We start from the raw sequence: 24,368 nt of genomic DNA, 5'->3' as shown, positions 1-24,368 counted from the left end.
CCTGGGGACCACATGATGCAGGTTCGGCAGTAGCAGCTTTTCCGCGGGCTCTGATGTCACTCACTTTATAATCAACTTTTATCCTGTTTGGTCGTCACAAGCTCATCTAATCCAGAAGTTAATATTTAGTAGCATGTACCTGGAAGACTTTTGGATAATTATTGGGGAGAAAATTGTGAAAAACATGAAGAAATCCAGTGATAAAAAGGAACAGTCATATCGGGCGGGAGTGGATCCTCGAGCAGTCTGTCAGCCCAGTGCTTGTTGAGGCGCTGTAAATGATATCTGCAAATATTCTCCAAGTCGTCTCGGCTTGTTGACAGGAAATGTGAGTGTTCATGAGGCTGAGCTGCAGAGTACCAATAAGAGACTCGGTGAAATGGAGGAAACACTCCTGAATGTTGAAATTGTTGCATCTTCAGTTAAAACTCATTATCATTGGAAAACCAGTTCGAAATCCTGGAAGATTTGGAGAACGGAGGTCGGAGAAAGAATATCCAGGTCGTCGGTCTGTTTGAGGGAGTGGAGGGTAAGGCTCCTGTTAAGTTCTTTGAGAACCGACTGCCACGTTTCTCAAGCTGGATGGGAAGGCTCGGCATTTCAAATTGAAAAGGGTGCACCGTATCCTGTCTTTAAGGCCAAAGGACAATCAATGTCCCAGGCTGAGGCACTCTCAATTACGACACGAAAGTTAGGTCAGTAATCAAAGGCTTTAATAAGCAGTGAACAATGGCAGCCTCCATGAGAAGTGTGCTCGCAAAATGGAGTCTCATCTTAAGTACTGTTTCCCAGGGGGCGTAGCCAGAGGCGGAATCCCCCAGGGTTCCAAGCCTCTTAAAGGGGCAATGTATTCCGATCATCACAAGCCTCTTAAAGGGGCAAGGTATTCCGATCATCACACAGGCCAATAATCATTTGCTTCCACAATTTTAAAGATCGCCGGAGAGTCCTGGAAATGGTGAGGTGGGGTGGAAACTGGCTCCATGAGGGGATGAGAAGTTCCTGTTTTCCAGGACTTTTCGGCCGGGATGCAGCTGAAGCATCGAGGCCTCAATAAAGTTCAAAGGCAGCTTAAGGCAGCTGGAATGAATTATGCCGTTCATTATCCTGCAAAAGTGATATCCGGCAACTCCATTAAGTCTTTCGATGATCCGACTAGCCCCTTGAAGACCTGCACCCTCCACCCACCTCCTGGCAATAGCGCCACTCGGTTCTGACATGATTCAATAGAGGAAAAATTGAGCCTCATGAACACTCACAATTCCTGTCAGCAAAACAAGACTACTTGGACAATATTTGCAGATATCATTTTAAGCGCCTCAATTCCACTCCCGCCCAATCCGACTTGGCCTTCGTTAGGCACATAAAGGGCAGACAGCTACACTGATGTTCTGTGGCTCAGAAAATTCAAAATCAAGACTTGCTCTCTGTCATAAAATCATAGAAATTACAGTGCAGAAGGAGGCCATTTGGCCCATCAAGTATGCACCGGCCCTTGGAAAGAACACCCTGCCTAAGCCTAACCCTAACCCTCCACCCTATAACCCAGTAACCCCACCCAAACCTTTTGGACACTAAGAGCAATTTTTCATGGCCAGTCCACCTAACCTGCACATCTTTGGACAGTGGGAGGAAACCGGAGCACCTGGAGGAAACCCACGCAGACACGGGGAGAAAGTGCAAACTCCACACAGTGACCCAAGCCATAATCATGTTGTTAGTTATCTGATTTAATTCTCATATACCATGTTTAATTGGAGGTGCTAACATTTGAGCACTACAATTAATTTATTTTTCTTGTCCTTGTTCCAGGGGCTTTATTATCATTAGTGGTAGCTCTGCCACATGCTAATTATTCGTCGTTTTTCTTATTTTTTCCTCAATTGAGTCATGTCAGAGCCGAGTGGCGCTATTTCCAGGAGGTGGGTGGAGGGTGCAGGTCTTCATGGGTCGGTTCAAAATGCAGGAGGGGCATTTGGCTCCCATTCTATTTTTAGTTGTTTTGTTCTTCTCCTTGTTGAGCAGGTTGTCGCCTGATAGTATGGCCTTTGGTTAGCTCTGTGGGTCCCCATCTTTATTGAGGAATGATCCCTTAGAACTATTGTGGTCGTGAATCTTTTGCTCTTTTATCATGTTGGGTTTCTATATTATTAACAATATTCTGCATGTGTACAGACAGGTTTTTTTGTCCGAGAAAATAATATATTAGGTACATTCTGGTGTCTTTGCTTGAGATTGGGGTGGGCAGTTATGATGCACGCCTGAATGTGGAGCGAAAATCATCTACCTTTTTTCTGGTGGTCCGCGAAATGGCAGTAACTAATTTTCAACTTCTTCTTGGGAAGAAGGGAATTCAACATCCTATCAAAAGGGGAAAGACCTTGGACGGGATTTTCCGTTGGCTGACGCCAGAATTGGAAACGCAATTGGGCGGAGAATTGATTCTATCTGTGTTTATGTTAACACATTAAACACCTGTGCTCAATGTTGCAACCGCTGAGGATGGAGATAGGGCAGCACGGTAGCATGGTGGTTAGCATAAATGCTTCACAGCTCCAGGGTACCAGGTTCGATTCCCGGCTGGGTCACTGTCTGTGTGGAGTCTGCACGTCCTCCCCGTGTGTGCGTGGGTTTCCTCCGGGTGCTCCGGTTTCCTCCCACAGTCCAAAGATGTGCGGGTTAGGTGGATTGGCCATGCTAAATTGCCCGTAGTGTCCTAAAAAGTAAGGTTGGGGGGGGGGTTGTTGGGTTACGGGTATAGGGTGGATACGTGGGTTTGAGTAGGGTGATCATTGCTCGGCACAACATCGAGGGCCGAAGGGCCTGTTCTGTGCTGTACTGTTCTATGCTTCTATGCTAACTGGCCGGATTCTGCAAATTCTGCCCCACCCCATGTCCCCCTCGTCTCCTCACTCCTGGCCCCATTGGCACCCATCCCTGCTTCCAGGAGTACCGTCAGCTGGAGCTGCCCATGCCAGCGGTACGCTCACCAGACGCTCCCCTATAAGGCTACTGTGGGCATTGCCCTTGGGCGACCGCGCGATGCCCCGTCGGTTCTGACACCGAAACGATGGCAGGCACCAGTTTCATGCAAAATCACAATTCTCCGGTGCCTTGACAGTGGAGTCAATGCTTTCCAGAACATACATACAGTAAACAACACCCTTGGCATCAGCGAACCTGACCCGGTATTCTCCGCGGCCTTCGCAGTTTTCCTCCTCCACTAGGGTGAATTCATGACCGCGAGGTTCACTTGTGCTTTTAAAAATCGGGAAACTGGCGTCAAAGCTGATGAATGAGAGAGAGGAAGTCAGACATGGACAGGCGCGACCGTGGGATGCCTGTCCTGACATTGGCCGTGCTTGCAGGGGTTGGGTGGAGGCCCTACCACAGTCGGTGTGGGGGAGGGGTTGATGGGGGGAAGGGCCATGGGGCTGGGGTGAACCCCCCATGGGACTGGGGCGGTGTCCAGGCATGGACCACCATTGCCGTGGCCATCTTGCTGTGCACCCCATTGACCACCCACCTTGGCCCCTGGTTCTGCCGAGTGTCATTGGCAGTATGGATTCCCTTACCCCTGCACCCAGCCCCGACTCTCTCATCCCTCTATACCCACCCAGGCCCCACCCTCCATCGCACCACCCCCGACTGGCCAGCACCCACTGGAGGGCATCACACGGTCGCCTAACGGCAAAGCCCACAGTAGCCCGATAGGGAAGCACCTGTTGGGGGGCCGGGGAGCATACCGCTAGCAAGGGCAGCTCCAGCTGATGGTACTCCTGGAAGCAGGATGGGTGCCGATGGGGCCAGGGATAAGGAGATGAGTGGACATGGGGGGGGTGAAGAATCCGCAGAATCCGGCCTGCTCTCCATCCTTCGCGTTTGCAACATTGAGCACAGGTGTTTAATGTGTTAACATATACACAGATACGTGCCCGTGACCCTATCACGAAACTGTGCCTTGCACCCGTGCCAACTTAACTGGTGTCTATGTTTCTGGCTTGATGGGCCCTAACGCTAAATCTACATGATACGTCAGGAGCGGAGGTGGCAAGCTGTGCTTCCCACCCTGCAACCTGGATCCCCTTGGCGGGCATCTCTGGGGCGACTGGGTCTGGATGCGCGTGGCTGCTGCTTGGGTGTCGCAGGTGGCATGGTGCTGCCTTGTTCTGCCTGCTGCCCACCAGATGCGTCAGGGACGGCGGTGGGGAGGTGGGTCCGAGGTTCTTGCAGTGTTCCGCCATCTCCCCTGTGGTGAATGTAATATGATAATTCACACTATGTCTTTGTAAGCACAGTAGCGTTATCCGACCACTAGGGGGAGTAGCTCTGGGAATGCTCAGGAGCTTGTACAGGGCTCCACCCTTGGCTCCACCCATGACTCCTCCCCTAGTACTGCTGTATAAATACCCTTGTCCAGAGTCAGCCTGCAGTTCACTGAGAGTTCATCAACGGGTAACAGGCTGGCTCTGTAGTAAGTCGATTAAAGCCTAGATTCATATCGGAAACACGTGTCTGGTGAATTGATGGTTCCATCACCCTGCTGGCACGTGATGCAGAGTGAGGGTTCAAACGCCATCCGGATGGGGACGGGCTGGGTTGGGATCACGAGTGTGTGGGATGGGGGGTTGGTGGCAGGGGCACAGTGCTGTCTACTCACCCTGGTCACCCTGAGGAGGTCGTGCAGTTTCTCATGGCACTGCTGGCCGGTCCAGACAGTGTTGCTGATGGCACTGACAGCCCCTGCCACCTGCACCCAGGTTGCCCGCCTCTCCACCCATAGCGTTCAGCAGGGTCTCGAGCTCGGTGTCTGTAAAACTGGGTGCCGCTCTCCTCACTGCCATCTTGTTGGCTGGGATGGTGTGTGTGGAGAGTGAAGTGTGTCTATGTGGCTGCAGCTTGTCGGCCTCCTGAGTGTCAATCCCAAATCCAGCGCATCCTGCTCCATTTCCCATTGGAATTGATTGTCTTCCACGTGGCGACAGTGCTAACACCTTAACGGTCGTTGAATTGGTTCAGGTGCAGCGCCAGTTTTGCAGTCATAGAGCTCCACGAATCCTGCCCTTGCGTCAGCACTTAGTCTCAGGAACAGAGAATTCCACCACCTAACTTATGCAACTCGGAAAAATATCCTCTGCTCCTGGGTCAGTAACAAGTATCCTTGATTCAAAATTGGCATAAATTAGCCATGGAAAGTATTCCGATGGAATTCCTGTGGTGTGATTCTCCGTCCTGCCAGACCCATTTTCTGGTGCGGCGTGCCCTTGCCGGCAGCAGGATCCTCCAACCCAGCAGCCGACTAATGGGGTTTTCCATTGGGGCCACCCCCACGCCGTCGGGTAATCCGCGGCCGTGAGTGCGGCGAAGCGGAAGATCCTGGCCCTGATGTGTGTCATCCATTCTGAATTTGATGCATTGCACAAAGTGCAGGATCCCTATCTCAAATTTATAGACTCTGCCTTGTCTGACCTACTCCTGTTAGATTTCCCTTGAGCCATATCATAAGTCTTGTTTGAGCAGTGCATAAAGGTGTGTAGCCTGAGATGTCATCCGATCTTATTTATATGACCTGATGCTTTTCTTCTACTAATTGCCTCTGATTGATGTGATATTGAAGCTGAAGGCACTGGCTCATAAAATCTGTTAATCTAAAGTCATCCTGCCTTGTTCATTCTTATATCAGCAATTTATCTTCTTCTGTCCTGTAACTTTTTTGCAGTGCAAATATTTTTTGTTGTGTTATTTGTAAAAAATTAAATAAATATAATAAAAATATATTCAAAGACTTCCAGTGGCAGCCATGCTGTGAGTGGTTGCACATTTGGTGGTTCTGCTTGAGGCTGAATTGTTTGGTCGTTGTTACCCATTCAAGGGGGTGTTTGCTGGTACAAAGTATAGGAACAAACAGAGGTAAGGATTTTCCTTCGGGTGAGTATGTCCCAGCCCTATCAAACAAGGTGTAGAAAACTGTAAAGGGACAACAGTCAGACCAGGTGTCGCGAGGTGCGACTGAGGGGAAGATGGAGGGGAGATCTGTGGACCCGTTGCCCGCTCAGTGGTCCACAAAACAGTTGGTGGAGTTTTTGACGGTCAGATTTCGGCAGCAAACGCAGGAGGCCTCAGATGGCCTGGCTAAGATGGCAGCCCCGGTACATAACCCACAACCAGGCTGAGTACAGCACACAAAACTTCACTCCTTCCTTGAACAGGGCGGCCTTGATCCTGTTAAACCCTGCTCGTGCTTCACCTTCTCCGCACCCAAATCCTGGTGCATCCAGATCACATTCCCTTCTCAGGTGTATTTCATTGTGTCCTTCGCCCACTGCAGAATCTTCTCCTTGTCTAGATATCTGGACAGATGTATCACCATCGCTCTCGGCTGCTCACCCACCTTCGGCAATCACTTTGAAATCACCAAATGAAGATTCTTTGGCTTGCAGAGTTCATACACATCTTGCTGTGACTGCAGGTTCTCCAAATCGAAAACAAAACTAAACACATCCTGTAGCTGCGAGCCCAATGTGAAAGTAAAAGCAGACAGACAGACCAGCTCCACCCACACTCTGGCATCACTGAAAAACACCCATTTTCTAAAGGTGCATCCACTACAGCTATTTTATAAACTCCATTTGTTAAAGGTACTCTCACATGACAATTCCCACAGCTTTCAACTCCAGCGTTACAGGACAAGCTTCTGTCTGAGGATGAGATAGGCGAGGGCAAGGTCTTCATATATATATGGGGAGCTGATGAAGAAGGAAGGCGTTCCAGTGGAGGAGGTCCGGCGCAATTGTGAGGAGGAGTTGGGAGGGGCGATGTAAGCCTGGATTTGGAGTGAAGCACCACAGATGATAAAATCATCTTCATCATGTGTAAGACTGAGCCTCATACAGTTTAAGGTTGTGCATAGGGCTCATATGATGGGGCCTAGGATGAGATTTTTTTTCCAGGGGTGGAGCATACTTGTGGCCGGAGTGCAGGGAGCCCAGTGAACCATGTTCATATGTTGTGGGCATGTCTGAAGTTGTAGGGGTTCTGGAAAGAGTTTGTGAGCATAACGCCAACGATCTTGGGAGTGGAGGTGGCACTAAGCCCGTGGGTGGTGATATCTGGGGTTTTGGAGGACCCAGGAGTGTAGGTGAGGAGGCAGGCTGATGTTGTAGCCTTTGCCTTCCTGATAGCCTGGAGGCGGATCTTGAGCAGGCTGGACTTGAAGCTGCCAAAAGCAGGAGCATGGGTGAGCGATTTGGCAGAACTCCTCCACCTCGAAAACATCAAGTTCGCCATAAGAGAATCCTCCACAAGGTGGAGGTTTCTTTAAGGGACAATGACACAGCAGCATCGGGAAGGGGGAGCAGGGTTTTTTGTGTTCTGTTTGGGTTGGAGGGACTTGGTGTAAAAGGAGAGGGTAGAGGGGTGGTACCGTGGAACAGAGAAATTGTGCATGGTTAACTGTTGCTGCCGTTGTTACCCGTTTCTGTTCTGTATATATTTGAAAATACCTCCATTAAAATATTTTTTTAAAATAAAAATATTTTTTCAAAAAGCACATTCTGCGCATTTGTGCACAGTTTCTGGGAGTTGCCATGACACCTACACCCTAAGTCACTCCCAGATGCCTGGGATCTTCGTGGGGCTAGACATTCTGCATGGATGGTTGCTGGGGGCTAAGGGCCATCCACTTAAACACTGGCTCTGACTCTGGTGTGTCCGTCTTGGACTACAAACGAGGAATGGTACAACACTGCTCACGCCACACCACACTCCTTTGTAGAGCAGACCATTTGACTGCTGAAGATGCGATTCACATGCCTGGACTGCTCAGGTGGCTCTCTGCAAAATGCACCAGAGACGGGCTGCCAAATCATTGCAGTGTCCTTCACATCTGCCAATGCAGAGAGTTGAGGCTCTGCCAGAGGGTGAACTAGAGGAGGAAGAACCCTCCTCGGAAGTGAAGATGAGGAGATGCAGGAAACCCAGGGGGATGCTGAGGGACAACATGATCACCCTGATACCATGGAGGAGTGGAGACATTGCAGGCGTGCCCTCGATACCCTCAACCGGAAAGGTTCCAAAACGAGAAAAATCAAGGTAAATAATCAGGAAACATCGCCTATAGTCCTCCAAACCATTTTGTCACTACTGAGGGAATAGCCGGACCATCGCTGAGAGGACACTCAGCGTTCACACTTGGGCCTTATGAGATCATGATTCACTGAGATCAGAAGTAGCTGTGGTCATTGGTATCCTGCTACTGCACTCACTCTATCAAATTAAAGTTCAACAAAGAAGAACAGTGATGTGAGGCGAGGCTGGATGCTTCTTGTGCCATGTAAGGATGCAACCACTGACGGGAAGTAAGTGCGGACCAGGGTAGGGCTGTCATTCTAAAGTGCATATCTTGGTCTGGGACAGTATCAGTAACAAAACACAGATGCGCAGAGTCACATTGCTGATGAGCCATCCTCAGACGTTGCTATCCTTTGAGGACTAATGATTCAGAGCTGACCCATCATACACTCCAAATAAAGGATTAAGCCCATCTCCCCCTCAACACACAAGGGTATTTTAAAAAGAGGTTGACATCTCATGACTGCCGATCTTTAAAAGGGACAGTCTGGGTGTGAGAAAGGCTGAATTTTGGAATAAGAGGACTGCAAAGATCCAAAACAAAATGCTTTTATCTGACCATTACATCCACATACTCATTGAATACCTTTCAAAAAATGTAATTTATTCACAGTGACGCAGTACCCGTGGCCATGAGGTGGCATCAAAACTTTTTAACATTCCTAATCCTACCACTACACTGTGGTGCTACCCTGACATCCACAGCAGGGGTGGAGGCCGCCTGCTGACTTCTATGTCCTGATGCCTGTGATGACCTTGGTGGATGTCCCCTGGTGGCCAGAGCCCTATAGGGGCACAGCCACATAAGTGTATCTTGCTCAGGGGCAGAAGCTCCCTCAGCAGCTTGCGCTGCTGGAGTTGGTGTAGCAAAGACAGAGGGGCTCTGAATGGCTGCACACCCTTGGCCTGTCCTGAGTGGAGGTCTCTGAGGTGACCGACTGATGTGCATCCTCCCTGCAGCCTAAATCCTGCAGGAGATGGAGTACCTGCAAAAAATCAAGATGCCTTGTCCCCAAGTAGCCTCCATCCTGATTGTGCCCACCAGGGTGTGTGGCCATGAAGTGCAGGGCTGAGTGCAAACTTGGCAGGACCTGCAGGACTCCATGGTGGTTGCCAACCTTCCCATGGTGACCTCAAGGCGCTCGCAGGTCAGGGACACAACATTAGACAGACTCCTCCATTGAACACTCTAGTCTGCTGAGAGACTATCCAATCTCTGCCTGATGTTCCACTGCCTCTCTTTGCCTCTACAGCAATCAGCTGACAGCCTCTTCAAGAGGCTCATCATCTGACTGGTATTGAGAGGGTGGCTGGTCTCCAGAAACCCTCCAAGTGCCGGAGACCTGGCTGTCCCGATCTCTGACTGCTGTGGGGACGTGTCAGCATTCTCCAGGGGTTGGTGCTGGGCTCAGTCACACATTAGCCACATATGTGCCAGAGCCTTAGAGAGCCTTATAGAACACTATCCCTCCCCCCAATTGTTTATCTTTTGTCTAACCTTGTTATTACTATCATACATTTCTGTTATCATTAATACATTATCATTACCCAATCTTACACATTCCAGACTTTGAATTCAAAGGTTTTAGTGGCCGAGAGGCCTTATAAACCTTCCATATCTCAATTGCACTGCTGTCAGAGGAGTGGTAGACTCAGTTGCCACTGATTCTTCCTGTAGGTTTTGAGGTTGTTCTGGGATCTGAGAACGCTTTCATCCTTTTCTGCCATTCTTTTATGTTGAGCCTGTTACGACCGAGATGGGAGGAGTGCACTGGCTGTTTCTAGTTTCATTACTCCACGGGTCACAAAATATATTTAAATAAATTTTCCAGTCAGTTATACGTCCAAATATGCACTTTATCTATTAACCTCAGAATGAGCACTCAATGCCCAGGTTTCTTCAATAAACAGCAAAATTATTAATTTATTACAAAATAGTCTTGTCAAGTAGGCAGGCAAAGCTTATTAACATACCTTATGAAACATGAACGTGTAATAATTACTCTTTCGAAATACTCTAAAGAAGGCTTTTCAAACTCAGGGTCGTGACCCACAGGTGAGTCACGGCCAGGTGTCAGGAGGGTCACGGAGTGATCGGGTGTGGCGCTCCCGATCGTAAGAGAAGCGCCCAACGGCCGCAACTGGCTTATAGGCTGAGAATGCCGCCCGCATCTGCCAGCAGCCACAGCATTTTGCCTTGCTCCATTCAATTGGCACCCAGATTATCCAATGGGTGATTAGCTTTCCTAATGTCACATCTGACATCTAATTATTCCATTGACCAATAGGAGGAGGAGGGGGGTCGGTACATCCGGCAGTGGACGTTTGAAGCTCGGGGCCTGTGAAGGACACGGAGAGCGGCCAAATGAAGTTTGTGTGAGGGGTGAGAATGGCGGGTCACGATGCTGGAAGTCAGCACCAGCTCACCGGCTTCCACAACTACTTCAATGCCAACACAATCACAGGGAAGGGGAATTGAGGAATTACGTGATCATAAACAGGGATTGCAGCAATGTGTTTGTTCTTCAAACTGAGATCCAAGAAGAAGGCACCAGCGGCAATCATAGAAAATAAATGATGTGTGGTTCTCCATTGAGAACCATTCTCCATTCTCCAACATGTGGAGGGCAGCACGGTAGCATTGTGGATAGCACAATCGCTTCACAGCTCCAGGGTCCCAGGTTCGATTCCGGCTTGGGTCACTGTCTGTGCGGAGTCTGCACATCCTCCCCGTGTGTGCGTGGGTTTCCTCCGGGTGCTCCGGTTTCCTCCCACAGTCCAAAGATGTGCAGGTTAGGTGGATTGGCCTTGATAAATTGTCCTTAGTGTCCCTTAGTGTTGGGTGGGGTTACTGGGTTATGGGGATAGGGTGGAGGTGTTAACCTTGGGTAGGGTGCTCTTTCCGGGAGCCGGTGCAGACTCGATGGGCCGAATGGCCTCCTTCTGCACTGTAAATTCTATGATCTATGATTCTCTGGGGCAGGGCTAGTGGAATTTAAGCACCAGCATGTGAAATCTGTGTGAATGTTTGAAACCTCTGTAATCATGTTGCTATAATGGTGTATTTTATCAGTCTTCAAAAATAAAGCTCATGTGCTGTGTTTAAAGAAAGAATGCCGTACGCATGCATGCCCGCTCAGGCAGATCCGATAGTGCGCAGGCCCGGTTACCGGCCCAGCATTGCAGACTGCCACGCCCTGACTTCAGCACCCTATCCCAGTACCATCTTGTCCTGACGTCAGCGCACTGTCGCTGTCCTATCTCCTCTCCTCCTGCTGTCCCCGGACCAAATATCTTTTAAAAAATTGTAGAGTCTTTGCACCAGAAGTGGTGAGAGAGAGCAGGTTATATGCCCAGCATGCACACTGACGTCACGCGATCCGTGCTTTAACCGCAAAATCCTGGAGAAGTGATTCCTCCATTTTGTAGCTGCCAGCAAGAAAGCAAATGAAAATGGTCAGCTTGTAATAAGGAAGAGAGGGCCAGAGACACAAACAGGCCAGGATCTCAGAACTGAATCTACCGGAGAGAGCTTCTCTAATGAGCTTTATTGGTTGGTTGGTCAATTGGAGTATGAGCTCCCTCAATGATAGCTCATTGAGGGGGCCCATATAAGCACCTGTGTAGGCTTTGTGAGCCAGTCTTAAGTTGACTGGACTGCTAGCAGCACTGTTTGTAGCTGCTCCTGTAATATCGTTATTATAAATAAATATTGGTGTGGTGACGGAACTCCTGCCTCCCGTGGATTACTACAGCTTCTCAGGAGACTCCATGGTAAGACAAAACAATGCTGGTGTGTGCTCCAGGGCCTCTGATGAACAACCCATTAAGAAGAAGCTGAAATCAGAAACCAAGCAGTACAAAGATGACTTCTTGAGTTACGACTTTATTAATTGTGCCAATGCAAATCAGGATGCAAAGCCCATATGCGTTATGTGCAGGGACGTACTGGCAAATGAAAGATTAAACCTTCAAAACTTCAAAAGTATTTGAAGACTAAGCATAGAGAGTTTGAGGACAAACACCTTGATTTTTTTCAAAGGATGCAGCGAGAACTCAAATGATCAGCTGAAGTCCTTAGCAGAAATGTAGCATTGAATGACAAAGCAAGTGAGATCGTGAGGACCAGGCAGGCTCACCTGGCACATTAAATGTAAGCAAAAAAAGTCAGTCGCAATGTTCGGGCAGCTTGAGTCATGAAGGTCGGCCGACATGGGTCACGAAGGTCAGCTGGCGTGTGTCGCGAAGGTTGGCTGGCTGACATGGGTCTCGAAGGATGGCCAGTTGGTAAAAATGGGTCCCGGGTAAAAAAGTTTGAAAATCATTGCTCTAACATACACACACACACATACAATAAAATACAGAAATTCTGCCAAAAGGTTAAAAACCAATGGTTCAAGGAAAACGGCGAGATTGTGGAGTCCTTGAAATGGCTTCTGGGTTATATGGTTGATTCTCAGTACGAGTTGGTGAAACAGTCGATTCTCGCGCTTTCTTTTAGGTGCAGCTTGTCAGCCTTGAGTGTCAATCCTGATCCCGGTGAATCGGACACTGTTTTTCATTGGAATCGCTCTTCTTCCGTGTGGCGCCGGTGCGAGCACGTTAATGGTTGGTGAATTGGTCCAGGACTGCTGCCAATTTTGTTGTCATGGAAATCCACTGATTCAGTCTCAGCGTCAACATCTGAAACGGAGAATCCTGCCTGTGATGCTTTAGCTTCAGCCCTCGCTGCTAAAGATGGAGAAGAAATCTAGAGGATAAATAATCTCAGGCCATATTACAACAATGTTACCAGCTAAGATGAAGCAGAGCACAGAAAATTAAGAATTGAGGTTTGTAACAAAATTAAAATGAAGTTGTGATGCTCCAGGAAGCGGTTTGATAGGGACTGAATAAATTATGAAAATAAACCTTGTGAAAAAGACACGGCAATGCAGCATAATACATCAGCACGTAGTGCTGCAGAATGAAAGGGTTCTGCTGGATCGGTTTCCACTCGGTCAATTCTTCATCTCAGACAATCCATCAGAATAGAGAACAAGACCCTTGCTGATAACAATGGAGAAAAATCTGCAGGATAAATCAACTTAGGCCACATTACAACAACATAACTAATTAAGATCATGAAAGTTATAAAAAAAAAATTGAGAACTGCAGCAAAATTAAAATAAAGTTAATGATATTTATTTCTGTGGCTAATGGTTTTATAACAAGATTACCTTGCAACAGATATAAACCACCAATGATTTGTTGCGTGCATAATATAGAGGAGACATACTCACATTACCATGCAAATTATTTTAATGACACTGAATTGCCTGCTATTTGTAAATTGTCGGAAATTTAGGAGTACAACATCAGGATTAAAACAGTAGCTTTTTTTCAAGGTCAGTTTATTTATTTTGTCGAGCAAGGAACCATCTCTGTTAGTAGTTAGCAAGTTTGAAGGATTTTGAAGACAAGCTGATGTATGAAGGGTTAATCTTTTCTAATTGAATGAATGAAAGAAGTAATTAAGACCGGCATTTACACATCTCTGAATAACTCAAAACCCAAGTTCATTACATAGAATTTGGGGATTTATCTTCTGCAATTCAATCCTTTTACATCTGCTGCTTGGTTTAAGCTCACTGATTAAATGCCAGGATTCTTTTTTCAGATTCCAGGATATTCACTGTTGTTTTGCAGAAATGCTAGGATATTTCTGTGGCCTAACATATTTTTGCTGGTGTTTGTCCATCACACAAGCCTCCTCCCACTTTACTTCATCTCACACTATCAGTGAAGCTCAAGGCTTAGCCTGAATTGGACCTCTGGCCATATCAGCATAGTCAAGGTGAGCTGCCGGAACCAGCATTCGGCCCCAATGGTTCTGGCTGCTCACCTTGACTATGCTGCTGTGATGTGGAAATGCCGGCGTTGGACTGGGGTGAGCACAGTAAGAAGTCTTACAACACCAGGTTAAAGTCCAACAGGTTTGTTTCAAACAATGTTTATTTGTGTCAAACAAATGTGTGTTTGAAACAAACCTGTTGGACTTTAACCTGGTGTTGTAAGACTTCTTACTATGCTGCTGTGGCCAGAGGTCCAATTCAGGCTAAGCCGTGGGCTTCTCTGATAGGGTGAGATGAAGTAAAGTGGAGCAGGCTTGTGTTAATCACAAACACTATTATACATCTGTTAGGCTGTATCCCAGAAGGAAAAACAGTTTGGACCAGTATTCTTATATCCCCGGTTTGCTTCTCAGGATCTCTTTATAAAGTTAATTAGAGATGAGTAGAGCAAGTGTCGACCCAGCATTTCCCAGAAAGTAGCCGTCAAACAATTATGAATGTTTGGTACTTCTTAAAAAATAGTTTGGGGGAGACAAGAAGAGCAGAATTATTCTCTGTGCGCCGAAAGGCCTGGAAATCAACTCCTGGTCTGCTGAAACTGTCTCCCATGCAACTTACCTGAAATCCTTTGCTGGCAGTAACAAATTCCTGTTCCTCACAGGGCAAGCTGCCTCGCATGTGCAGTTGGTGTCGGCCGCTCACTTCAAATATGTAGATGATACCTAAGGCCTGATTTTGGGTTAGCCATGGGTTTCTCTCACAGCATATGTCTGTTAGGCCAAATTGCCTGTTTCTGTGATATAAACTTTCTACAGTTTTTGGAGGTTCTTTTTGATGCCCATGCATATTGGAGGCAATAATGTCTCATGCTATTGGCTCCACATCACATTTCCTTCAGAGTCATACAAATGTTGTACTGATAAGTCTGATTTCAAATATGTTCTTTTCAGAATAGTACATTTGCTGCATTTGAAATGTGGTTTTAAAACTGCTGCTCAAACAAATAAGGGGTTGTCCGTTTCTAATGTGTTGATGCCGGACAGGATTCGTGGACTTTCACAATAGCAAAACTAGCGCCGCACCTGGACCGATTCAGTGACCGTTGAGGAGCTAGCACCAGCGCCATGTGGATCACAATCGATTCCAATGAGAAACGGTGTGGGATTTGTCGGATCCGCAATTGATACTCAAGAGCCTGACAAGCTGTAGCTGCACATACACACTTCACTCCATGCACACACCATCCCAGCCAACAAGATGGCACTGGTTGTGCTTGAGCGTGCCCAACCCGGTGATGGGTTGGCTGAGCCCAGAGGGCACCTAGGGGGGTGTTCTGGGAGGGGGGGGGGCACCCATACGACCCGTTTCCTAAGTTTACAATGGGCAGTTAGTGGCATGCATAGCTGCATAGCTGCCTTGCAGGCTGCGGCAATGGTGTTCCGTGCCTGTTCACCCCAATCCCATGGCCAGCCCCTGCTACACTCTCCCACTAGCAGAAGCCCCCTGGCCAGCGACAGAACTGTCAGAAAACTATGGCAATGTTGGACACTTTGTGTACCCCACTTTCCTCAGCAGTCACGGTGCCTGTTTCACGATATTTAAAAGCACAAGTGAAACTCACCACTGGGAATTCCTGCCAGTGGAGGCAGAGAATAGGGAGGTCCCAGAGAATACCGGATCAGGCTGGCTAATGATCCGCCAATGGCATTTATTGTATGCATATTCTGGAATGCATTGATGCTGCTGTCAAGGCATCGGAGAATTGCGATTTGGCGTGAAACCGGCGGCAACCATGATTTGAGCATCAAAAACGGTTCTCCAGCCAATCATATTTCCCGATTCCAATGTCAGCCGATGGAGAATCCTGCCCAAGATGAACTATTTTATTGACTTATCTCTTTGAGTAATCAAAACTCCTGAAATCTACGATATTTGACATGGAAGAATTTATTAATATTAACAGTGTCTTAAACGTCAATTAAAATTTTTTTAAATACTTGATTTAAATGGAGAAAGAAATGGGTTTAAGAGTCTCTCCTTGAACCAAAAGGACCAGAAAGGTCATAGCTTTGATTCTTGGACTGTGCTATGCAAGGTAATCATGACTGAGATTGCAAGGCAGTCCATTAGCATCTCCGGATTGGAAAGGATACAATTGGCCAGATTCCGTTACCTGTCCCCGACTAAAAGTGAAGCTTAACATTGGATGAGGATATGATAAGGCTTAACTGTGAAGTCCTTACAGATGATGATGGACAGTGTAATGAGTAGTTTTCGGCAGAACCACTTTGGGAGTGGTGAAGAGGAAAATGATTTGATCGAGAAACCTGACTGATCAGTGACATTGTCTCTCCTCATCTTTCTCGACTTCTGCATAGCTTCTTCCATCTTCAAACATGCCATTCTTCTCCAACACCTCTCTTCAATTGTTCAGATGAATGCTACTATCCTCGCCTGGTTCTATTTTTACCTATCCACCCAGAAAATCTCATGTAATAGCTTCTGTTCTAGCTCGTAACCGAAGGATTAAGCTGTGAACCATCCTCTTATTTCTCATCAGTATGTTCCCTTTTGTGAAATCATGCAAAGGCAGGGCATTAGGCCCCGATGTGTGATGATGACACACAGCACCACATCGCACCACCTGTCATGGCCCTTATGATGCCTCTCTATTATCAGCTGCTTGTCCGACACACAGGACTGGATGAATTGCAATTTCTCAGATTAAACAGCAGGATGACTGAAACCATTATATTCAACCTCCACCACAAACTCAATGCACTTGGCACCAATTCCATGTCCCTTCCCAACCACTGGCACATGTTACCTAATCACAAACATGGAAAGCAAATTGTCTTGTGAAGAAGGCAGATGCACATGGGATGCACGGTAACTTTATGAGTTGGATTCAAAATTGGCTTAGCTGTAGGAGTCAGAGGGCGATGACAGACGTCTGCTCTAGTGACTGGAAGCCAGTGTCCAGTGCCATATTACGGGGATCTGTGCAGGGACCTCATTGTTTGTAATTTATATAAATTACATAGATGACTATGTGGTGGGTAAGTTCAGTAAATTTGCGGATGACACAAAGATTGGCCGGGTGGTTAGCAGTGAGGTTGAGTGTCTTGGGTTACAGGAAGATATAGACGGGATGGTCAAATGGACCGATAAGTGGCTGATGGAATTTAATGCTGAAATGTGTGAGGTGATACACTTTGGAAGGAGTAATGTGATAAAGAACATATTTAATGAATGGCTTGACACTGGGAAGTTCCAAGGAACAAAGCGACCTTGGCGTGTTTGTCGATAGATCTCTGAAGCCAGAAGAGCAGGTTAGTAGGATGTGTGAAAAAAGCATATGGTACATTTGCCTTCATAAATCAAGGCATAGATTACAAAAGCAGGGAGGTCATGTTGGAGTTGTATTGAACTCTGGTGAGGCTGCAGCTGGAGTACTGTGTGCAATTCTGGTCGCCACATTACAGGAAGGATGTGATTATACTGGAGGGGGTACAGAGGCAATTCACCAGGATGTTGCCTGGGATGGAACATTTAAGTTATGAAGAGAGGTTGGATAAGCTTGGGTTATTTTTGCTGGAGCAGAGAAAACTGAGGGGTGACCTGATCGATGTGTGCAAGATTATGAGGGGCATGGACAAGGTGGATAGGGAGCAGCTGTTCCCCTTAGTTGAAGGGTCAGTTATATGGAGACACAAGTTCAAGGCGAGGGGTGGGAGGTTTAAGGGGGATTTGAGGGAAAACATTTTTACCCAGAGAGTGGTGATGTCTGGAATGTATTGCCTGGGAGGGTGGTAGAGGCGTTTGCCTCACTTCTTTTAAACGTACCTGGATGAGCACTTGGCATGGCATAACATTCAAGGCTACGGGCCAAGTGCTGGCAAATGGGATTAGATAGGCAAGTCAGGTGCTTTTCATGTGTCGGTGTTGACTAGATGGGTCGATGGGCATCTTCTGCCCTATATTATTCTGTGATTTTGTGGCTTCATGAAAATCTAAGTGACATTCAGTGCTTTTCTATCAGTAAAGTGAATTAATTATACCTTTATTAAAGCATATAAATTTATATATTTCCATTATTTTGGAAATGCAACTCTTTGGAATTTGAGCCGTCGTTTTCCACAGGCGAAAATGCAAATGCTGGTGGAAAATCCAGTGAGAGTGTGGGAACGAGACTCTCCGCAGTGAGATCTTACTTTGAGACTATCTGCGCCCATCACCAGTGACCAATGCATTTAAAGGGCTTCCCCGCCATATGATCTCTCCGGTAAGGAATTCCCTCTCACAGATGTGACTTCATGTCAGCGAGGTGTACAACAGCTTTAACAAAATGGAAGCTGTCGAGGGAAACCCGCCAGGGACATGCAAGACACTGCCTTCTGGAAGTCTGGCACTGCCCCTGACAGGCAGTGCCACCCTGACAGTGCTAACCTTGCAGTACAAGGGCGGCTGTGCCAGGGTGGGCCTTCTGTGGAGACCCATTGGTGGGGGGGGGGGGTTCCTTTATGTGTGTGTGGGGAATGTGGCATTGTTGCTTGTGTGTTGGGTGGGGTGATGGTGGGGGTTGTCTCGATGCTTGCGGGGTCCGGGTTTCCCTGATGCTTGTGGTAGGATCATTGACCTGATGCTTGTGTATGTGTGTGTGTGGGAGGTGGGGGGGTGGGGGGGTTAGTTGCTCAGATGATTGTAGGGCTTGTTGCCCAAATGCTTGTGTGGAGGGTGATTGGGCGGGAGGGGGTGCCTCAATGCTTGTGTAGGGGAGTTGCTCTGATGCTTGTGGAGGGGTCCCCCATGTCTGTGAGGAGCTGGGGTAGTTCTTATTTTTAACTCAGATCTCCCTGATCTCTGTGGAGGCAGAGTTGTCTGCTCTGTCAGGTCTCGCCCTGACAATGTGATGGCGGAAACAACGCCTCTAAATTCTCTCTGTGCAAAACGGCAGAGAATCTGGTGAGAAAACCTGGCTGTGCACCGAGAAAGGTACACACTGGCTTTCTCGTTTTACTCACTGGAACTGACATTGATCGTTTTTGAAAGAGTCCATCCTTTAGGTGTACTCTTGTTAGTCTGGATTAAATGTTTCCCATTTTTCAGAACAGAAGAAATCCAGCAATAATCTATAAAATATTTTGAAATAAATAGTTTCAGTTTTGCATTCATATAACACTACTGTGCATAATGATGAACATTTCTCTATTTACCAAATGAATTTGTATTGCTTTAATGGTTATAATGCAAGCGGCAGATAAAAAATGATTTATAATTACAAGCCATTCTAAATACAAATGGTGTGTGATTATAAAGGAGATTGTTTCAGGAAAATGAATGACAAATGGAGGAAAATTCAATCTGAACTGCAAATTATTCATGTTAGTTTTACATGTTTTGCCGCTGATGACAACATTGAATGTTTGAATGAAGAAATCACTCACAAGAGATCATTTGAATGTCATTATTTATGGAAAGGGCAACATTAGGCCTAACAGTGGAGAGCAGGAGTTACCATGCATGGCAAAACCTTGAAAGGGCAATCTAAACTAAATAAGCTGAAGAGCTAACAGGCTGAGGCTATTGCTTTCGACCCATCTTCGTGCAAGTCCAAATTAAGTGTAATTGCTGGCCTCATCTTTACTAGGTAAGGGCATGATGTATGTCCATAAAAAATAGACAGACATGAAAGATGCTTCCGGAAAACCAAGAAACCATATGCATCCATGTGAATGTTAATTATCATATAATATGGCAGAATTTGCTTTCATGGATTGATTGGAAAAGTACCGTGCAAATAAAGTGCAAATCAACTTCCTATTATTTATCATATGCACCATCCTACTGTTGATCTTGGCATCCATATAAGATTTATTCACCAATGTGGCAATTACATTAAGAAGAACTCTTTTCTCCTTCTGGAAATTTAAATAAGACAAACCAGCAAGTAAGAAACGCAATTGAACTGGGTTTTGTGGCTTTGTATGTGCAAGCATGAATACCGCAGGTGGCTGATGGATCATAGCTTGGACTCTGTTCCAGTCCCAGCAGAGACAAAAAAAACTAAAATCGGCATAATTCAAATGTTAACTAGTAGGCTAATGGTACATCAATCAAAAAAGTCAAATGCCTCGCTTCTTGCAGTTATGTTGCATTAAAGGGGCACTCTCAACACTCAGACTTCGAGCTCTCTAACAGTAGTTCACCACTCCCTGCCATGCCAGGTCTAAACCTCCAGTGTCCTTTGACAACCTTTCTGTTCTGTCCGTGTTTTATTGGATACGGTTATTACCAGTATGGCACACCGTGAGCAATCCTCCTCTCCCTCAGTTCGTGCCAGTCCTGACAACTCATAATTCCATCAGTTCATGTACCTGACCCCTTTAAATGATTTAGTTGGCTCTGGTAAAACAATTTTTTTTTTCTGTAGGGCATTTTACTTCTTCTTTCTGTGGTGATGTGCATCACTGTAAATACAGAAGGGGTTAATGTAAATACATGTAGACTAGCTAGACACTAGAGGGAGCACCAGAGACATGACACACTGACACTCAACCAATAAATCAGTTAGATAGGACACGACCATTGGGCATTCACGATACACACAGAGGTGACACGACCACAGGTGGGCATACACCAACCCATATATAAAGGACACCACACACATGATCTGCCTCTTTCCAGTGGAGACAGTCAGTGAGTAGAGACACAGGGTTGATTCAATATCACTCCCACCACGTGGATTGTAGCAGACTGGTTAGTCAGTCTGAGTAGCTATAGAAGGATTAACAGTAGTGTCGAACCCGAGTAATAGAAGTGTAAATAGTTTAATAATCGTGTTGAAGTTATCTCCACGTCTGAATCTTCCTTTGTCAAGCGCACAACAAGGAAGCCGCTTATGCTACGCTTAGAGCATAACAAGACACTTTCTATCATTTTCTACGGACAGAGAGGACTTATTTCTCGGTGAACTCCAATTTTCTTCTGCCTGCTTCTCAGCAGCAATATTTTCCTGTGAGATGTGTTTCAACCTGCAACTGCACACCTCAAAGGTTTCTAATTGAGTTTGTCTCTTTTCTGAAATATCACCCAATAGCAATCTGAAGTCACACGGACATTTCTCCAAAATGAGGGGCGGGATTCTCCACCATTGGTGCTGGCGTGGTTGGCGCGGCGTCGGTCGGGGGCCGTTCTAGGGCCCCCCCCTCGGTGATTCTCGGCCCAGATTTCTGGGCGCGATCTACCGGCCGTGTTGTGCCCGAATGGGAGCACGATGCAGCCAGTAAATGTAAGGAGAAGCCGCCCACGGGCTTCCTGGCAGCCAGTACACCTCACAAGATCTACCCGGGTACTGCAAAGCCAGTGGTTTGGTGACAGGTTATCAGTGCCTGGGGTGCCAGGGTGGCACTGCAAAGGGTTAGGGCCATGACAGAACGGTAAAGGAGATTATGAAGGGTGGGGGAGGGGGGGTTGCAGGGTGGGTATAAAGGAGCCTCTGGAAAGTTGGGGGGTGAAGGGTGGGGGTCTTGAGGGAAGGAGTTGCAAGGGCCTGAGAATGGGGGCCATCAGTGACCCTATAACGGGGAGTCATTACTTGAGGGGTATGCCCATATGTGAGGGGATGTCATAACCCATGGGTAGGGCTGCAAGCTCACTTAGAGATAGGGACACCCTTTCAAAATGACGGCTGGTTCTGTGGAACTCTTTGCCGCAGAAGGCTGTGGAGGACAAATCACTCAGTGTCTTTAAGCCTGAGATAGATAGGTTCTTGATTAATAAGGGGATCAGGGGTTATGGGGAGAAGGTAGGAGAATGGCTTTGAGAAAATATCAGCCATGATTGAATGGTGGAGCAGACTCGATGGGCCGAGTGGCCTAATTCTGCTCCTATGTCTTATGGTCTTATCAAATGCTTTCTGGAAATCCAAGTACAGTATATTTACAGTCGCTCCTCTGTGCACAGCATGTTACTCCTTCAAAGAACTTCAGTAAATTGGTTAAACATGATTTCCCTTTCATTTTTTTTCTTTAAATTTAGATTACCCAATTATTTTTTCCAATTAAGGGGCAATTTAGCGTAGCCAATACACCTACTCTGCACATTTTTTTGGGTTATGGGGGCGAAACCCACGCAGACACGGGGAGAATGCTGACTATACCCAATTACCTTGAGCCTATATAAGAAGCCAGCTATAACCTCTTTAATGATTGATTCTTACAGCTTCCCCATGACAGACATCAAGCTAACTGGCCTATATTTTTTGTTTTCTGCCTCCGTCCCTTCTTGAAAAGAGGGATTATATTGCTACTTTCCAGTCTGACGGAACCTTTCCAGAATCTAACGAATTTTGGAAAATTAATATAAACGCATCCATTACCTAATTTGCCACCTCTTTTAAGACCCTAGGATTAAGTCCATCAGGACCAGAGAAATGTCAACCTGCAGCTCTATCGGTTTGCTCAGTACAGCTTCTCAGTAATTGTAATTTCACCAAATTCCTCTCTGTCTTCCACCTTCCAATTCACAACTACTAGGGGCTGGTTTAGCACACTGGGCTAAATTGCTGGCTTTTAAAGTAGACCAAGTAGACCAAGCAGGCCAGCAGCACGGTTCAATTCCCGCACCAGCCTCCCCGAACAGGTGCCGGAATGTGGCGACTAGGGGCTTTTCACAGTAGCTTCACTGAAGCCTACTTGTGACAATAAGCGATTTTCATTTTCATACTACTGGAATGTTTCTTTCATTCTCTGCAGTGAATACAGAAGCAAAATGTCTGTTCATTTCACCTGCCATTTCCTTATTATCTACCATTAACTCTCCATTCTCACTTGCTAAAGGACTAACATTCACTTAATTGGTCAGCCAGCATGAAATTTTGCTCCGGGACCAGGGTCTCATTTCATGCCCCTTCCAGGCCCATCAAGTGCATGTGCCCGAATGGCGGAAAATTCAGGCCGTGATTCATCGAAACATATCAGGCTCTGAGAGGCTTTTGCAGTGTAGATGCTCAGAAAATGTTTCCGCTCAAGGGGGAATCTAGAATTTAGGGACATAGTTTAAAAATAAGGGGCTGGATTCTATTTTCAGACTATGTGTTGATGCTGGGACTGAATCGGTGAACTTCTAAGACAACTAAAATGGCGCCACTCCCAGAGCAATTCATGATCTGTGAATGGGCTAGCACCAGCGCCATGTATAGCTCGAGCAATTCCAAAGAAAAATGATGTCTGATTCGCCGGGGTCGGGATTGCCACTCGAGAGGCTGACAAGCTGCAGCCGTATATTAGCACTTCACTCCCTACATACACTCACCCAGCCAACAAAAAGACAGCATGAAGCGAGGCACATCTGTTCACAGTTGCAGAGCTTGAGACCCCGCTGGGCGCCGTGGAAGAGAGGCAGGCCACCCTGTTTCCCAGAGTGGGAAAGAGGCTGCGATCTGCCACAGTACAGCAGGCCTGGGTGCAGGTTTCAGAGGCCATGAGTGCCGTGGACCCCACCGCCAGGATCGGACAGCAGTGCAGGAAGAAGCTGCACAACCTCCTCAGGGTAGCCAGGTGAGTAGGCAGCACCATTGCCCTGGTACCAACCCCCGTCCCACACAGCTGTAACTCCCCCTTGCCCCCCCATCCGGTGGGCGACTGAACCCCACCCGCCGGCAGTCTGCTTGCACCCACCACTCACATCGATTGGACATGTCAGTGAAGAGGCTCCTATCTGAGGGCACTATCTGATGCACATCATATACATGCAGTGGTACATTTGGGCAGCATGGTTGCATTGTGGATAGCACAATTGCTTCACAGCTCCAGGGTCCCAGGTTCGATTCTGCCTTGGGTCACTGTCTGTGCGGAGTCTGCACATCCTCCCCATGTATGCATGGGTTTCCTCCGGGTGCTCCGGTTTCCTCCCACAGTCCAAAGATGTGCAGGTTAGTTGGATTGGCCATGATAAATTGCCCTTAATGTCCAAAATTGCCCTTAGTGTTGGGTAGGGTTACTGGGCTAGGGTGGAGATGTTGACCTTGGGTCGGGTGCTCTTTCCAAGAGCCGGTACAGACTCGATGGGTCGAATGACCTCTTTCTGCACTGTAAATTCTATGATAATCTATGACATCAGGTGGAGGTAGGAACCTACAAAGGGGCGGACAGTTAGAGGGTGGTCCGACCCCAGGGACTAGCTGCTGTCCAGATGGGTCTCGGGCGTCTGGAAAGGGCGGTCCCATCGATAATGGAGATGCAGACATGGAGCGAGGGTCTACATGAGGGGCTGTCTGCAACCATCCAGTGCCTGCAGATGCAGTTGGAGGCCACAGAGGCCTCCACTGAATGGATGTTGTCTGCAGTGGAGGCCTTGGGGTCGAAGGTATCAGCCATGGTTCAGAATGTCCAAGGCCTGGCA

At 47.2% G+C, this 24,368-nt stretch overlaps 1 protein-coding gene across 2 annotated transcripts in view; it reads right to left on the bottom strand.

Annotated features, from left to right (window-relative positions):
- The window catches only part of LOC119969049 (stromal cell-derived factor 2-like), a 141,275-nt gene that overhangs the window by 45,064 nt on the left and 71,843 nt on the right, over window positions 1-24,368 (bottom strand). Inside the window, exon 2 of one of the 2 annotated variants that reach the window (XR_005461289.1) lies at window positions 12,212-12,861. The exons of the other annotated variant lie outside the window; for it this stretch is intronic. The gene's annotated coding sequence lies outside the window, so the exon portion shown is untranslated. Of the gene's footprint in view, window positions 1-12,211; window positions 12,862-24,368 lie in introns of those variants that run through there. 2 annotated transcript variants of the gene reach the window in all.

This window comes from Scyliorhinus canicula, chromosome 7 (assembly GCF_902713615.1).
Source record: "Scyliorhinus canicula chromosome 7, sScyCan1.1, whole genome shotgun sequence".
NCBI classification, from domain to species: domain Eukaryota; kingdom Metazoa; phylum Chordata; class Chondrichthyes; order Carcharhiniformes; family Scyliorhinidae; genus Scyliorhinus; species Scyliorhinus canicula.
The sequence above is the reverse complement of the archived record's forward strand: the minus strand, read 5'-3'. Positions and strand labels throughout refer to the sequence as shown.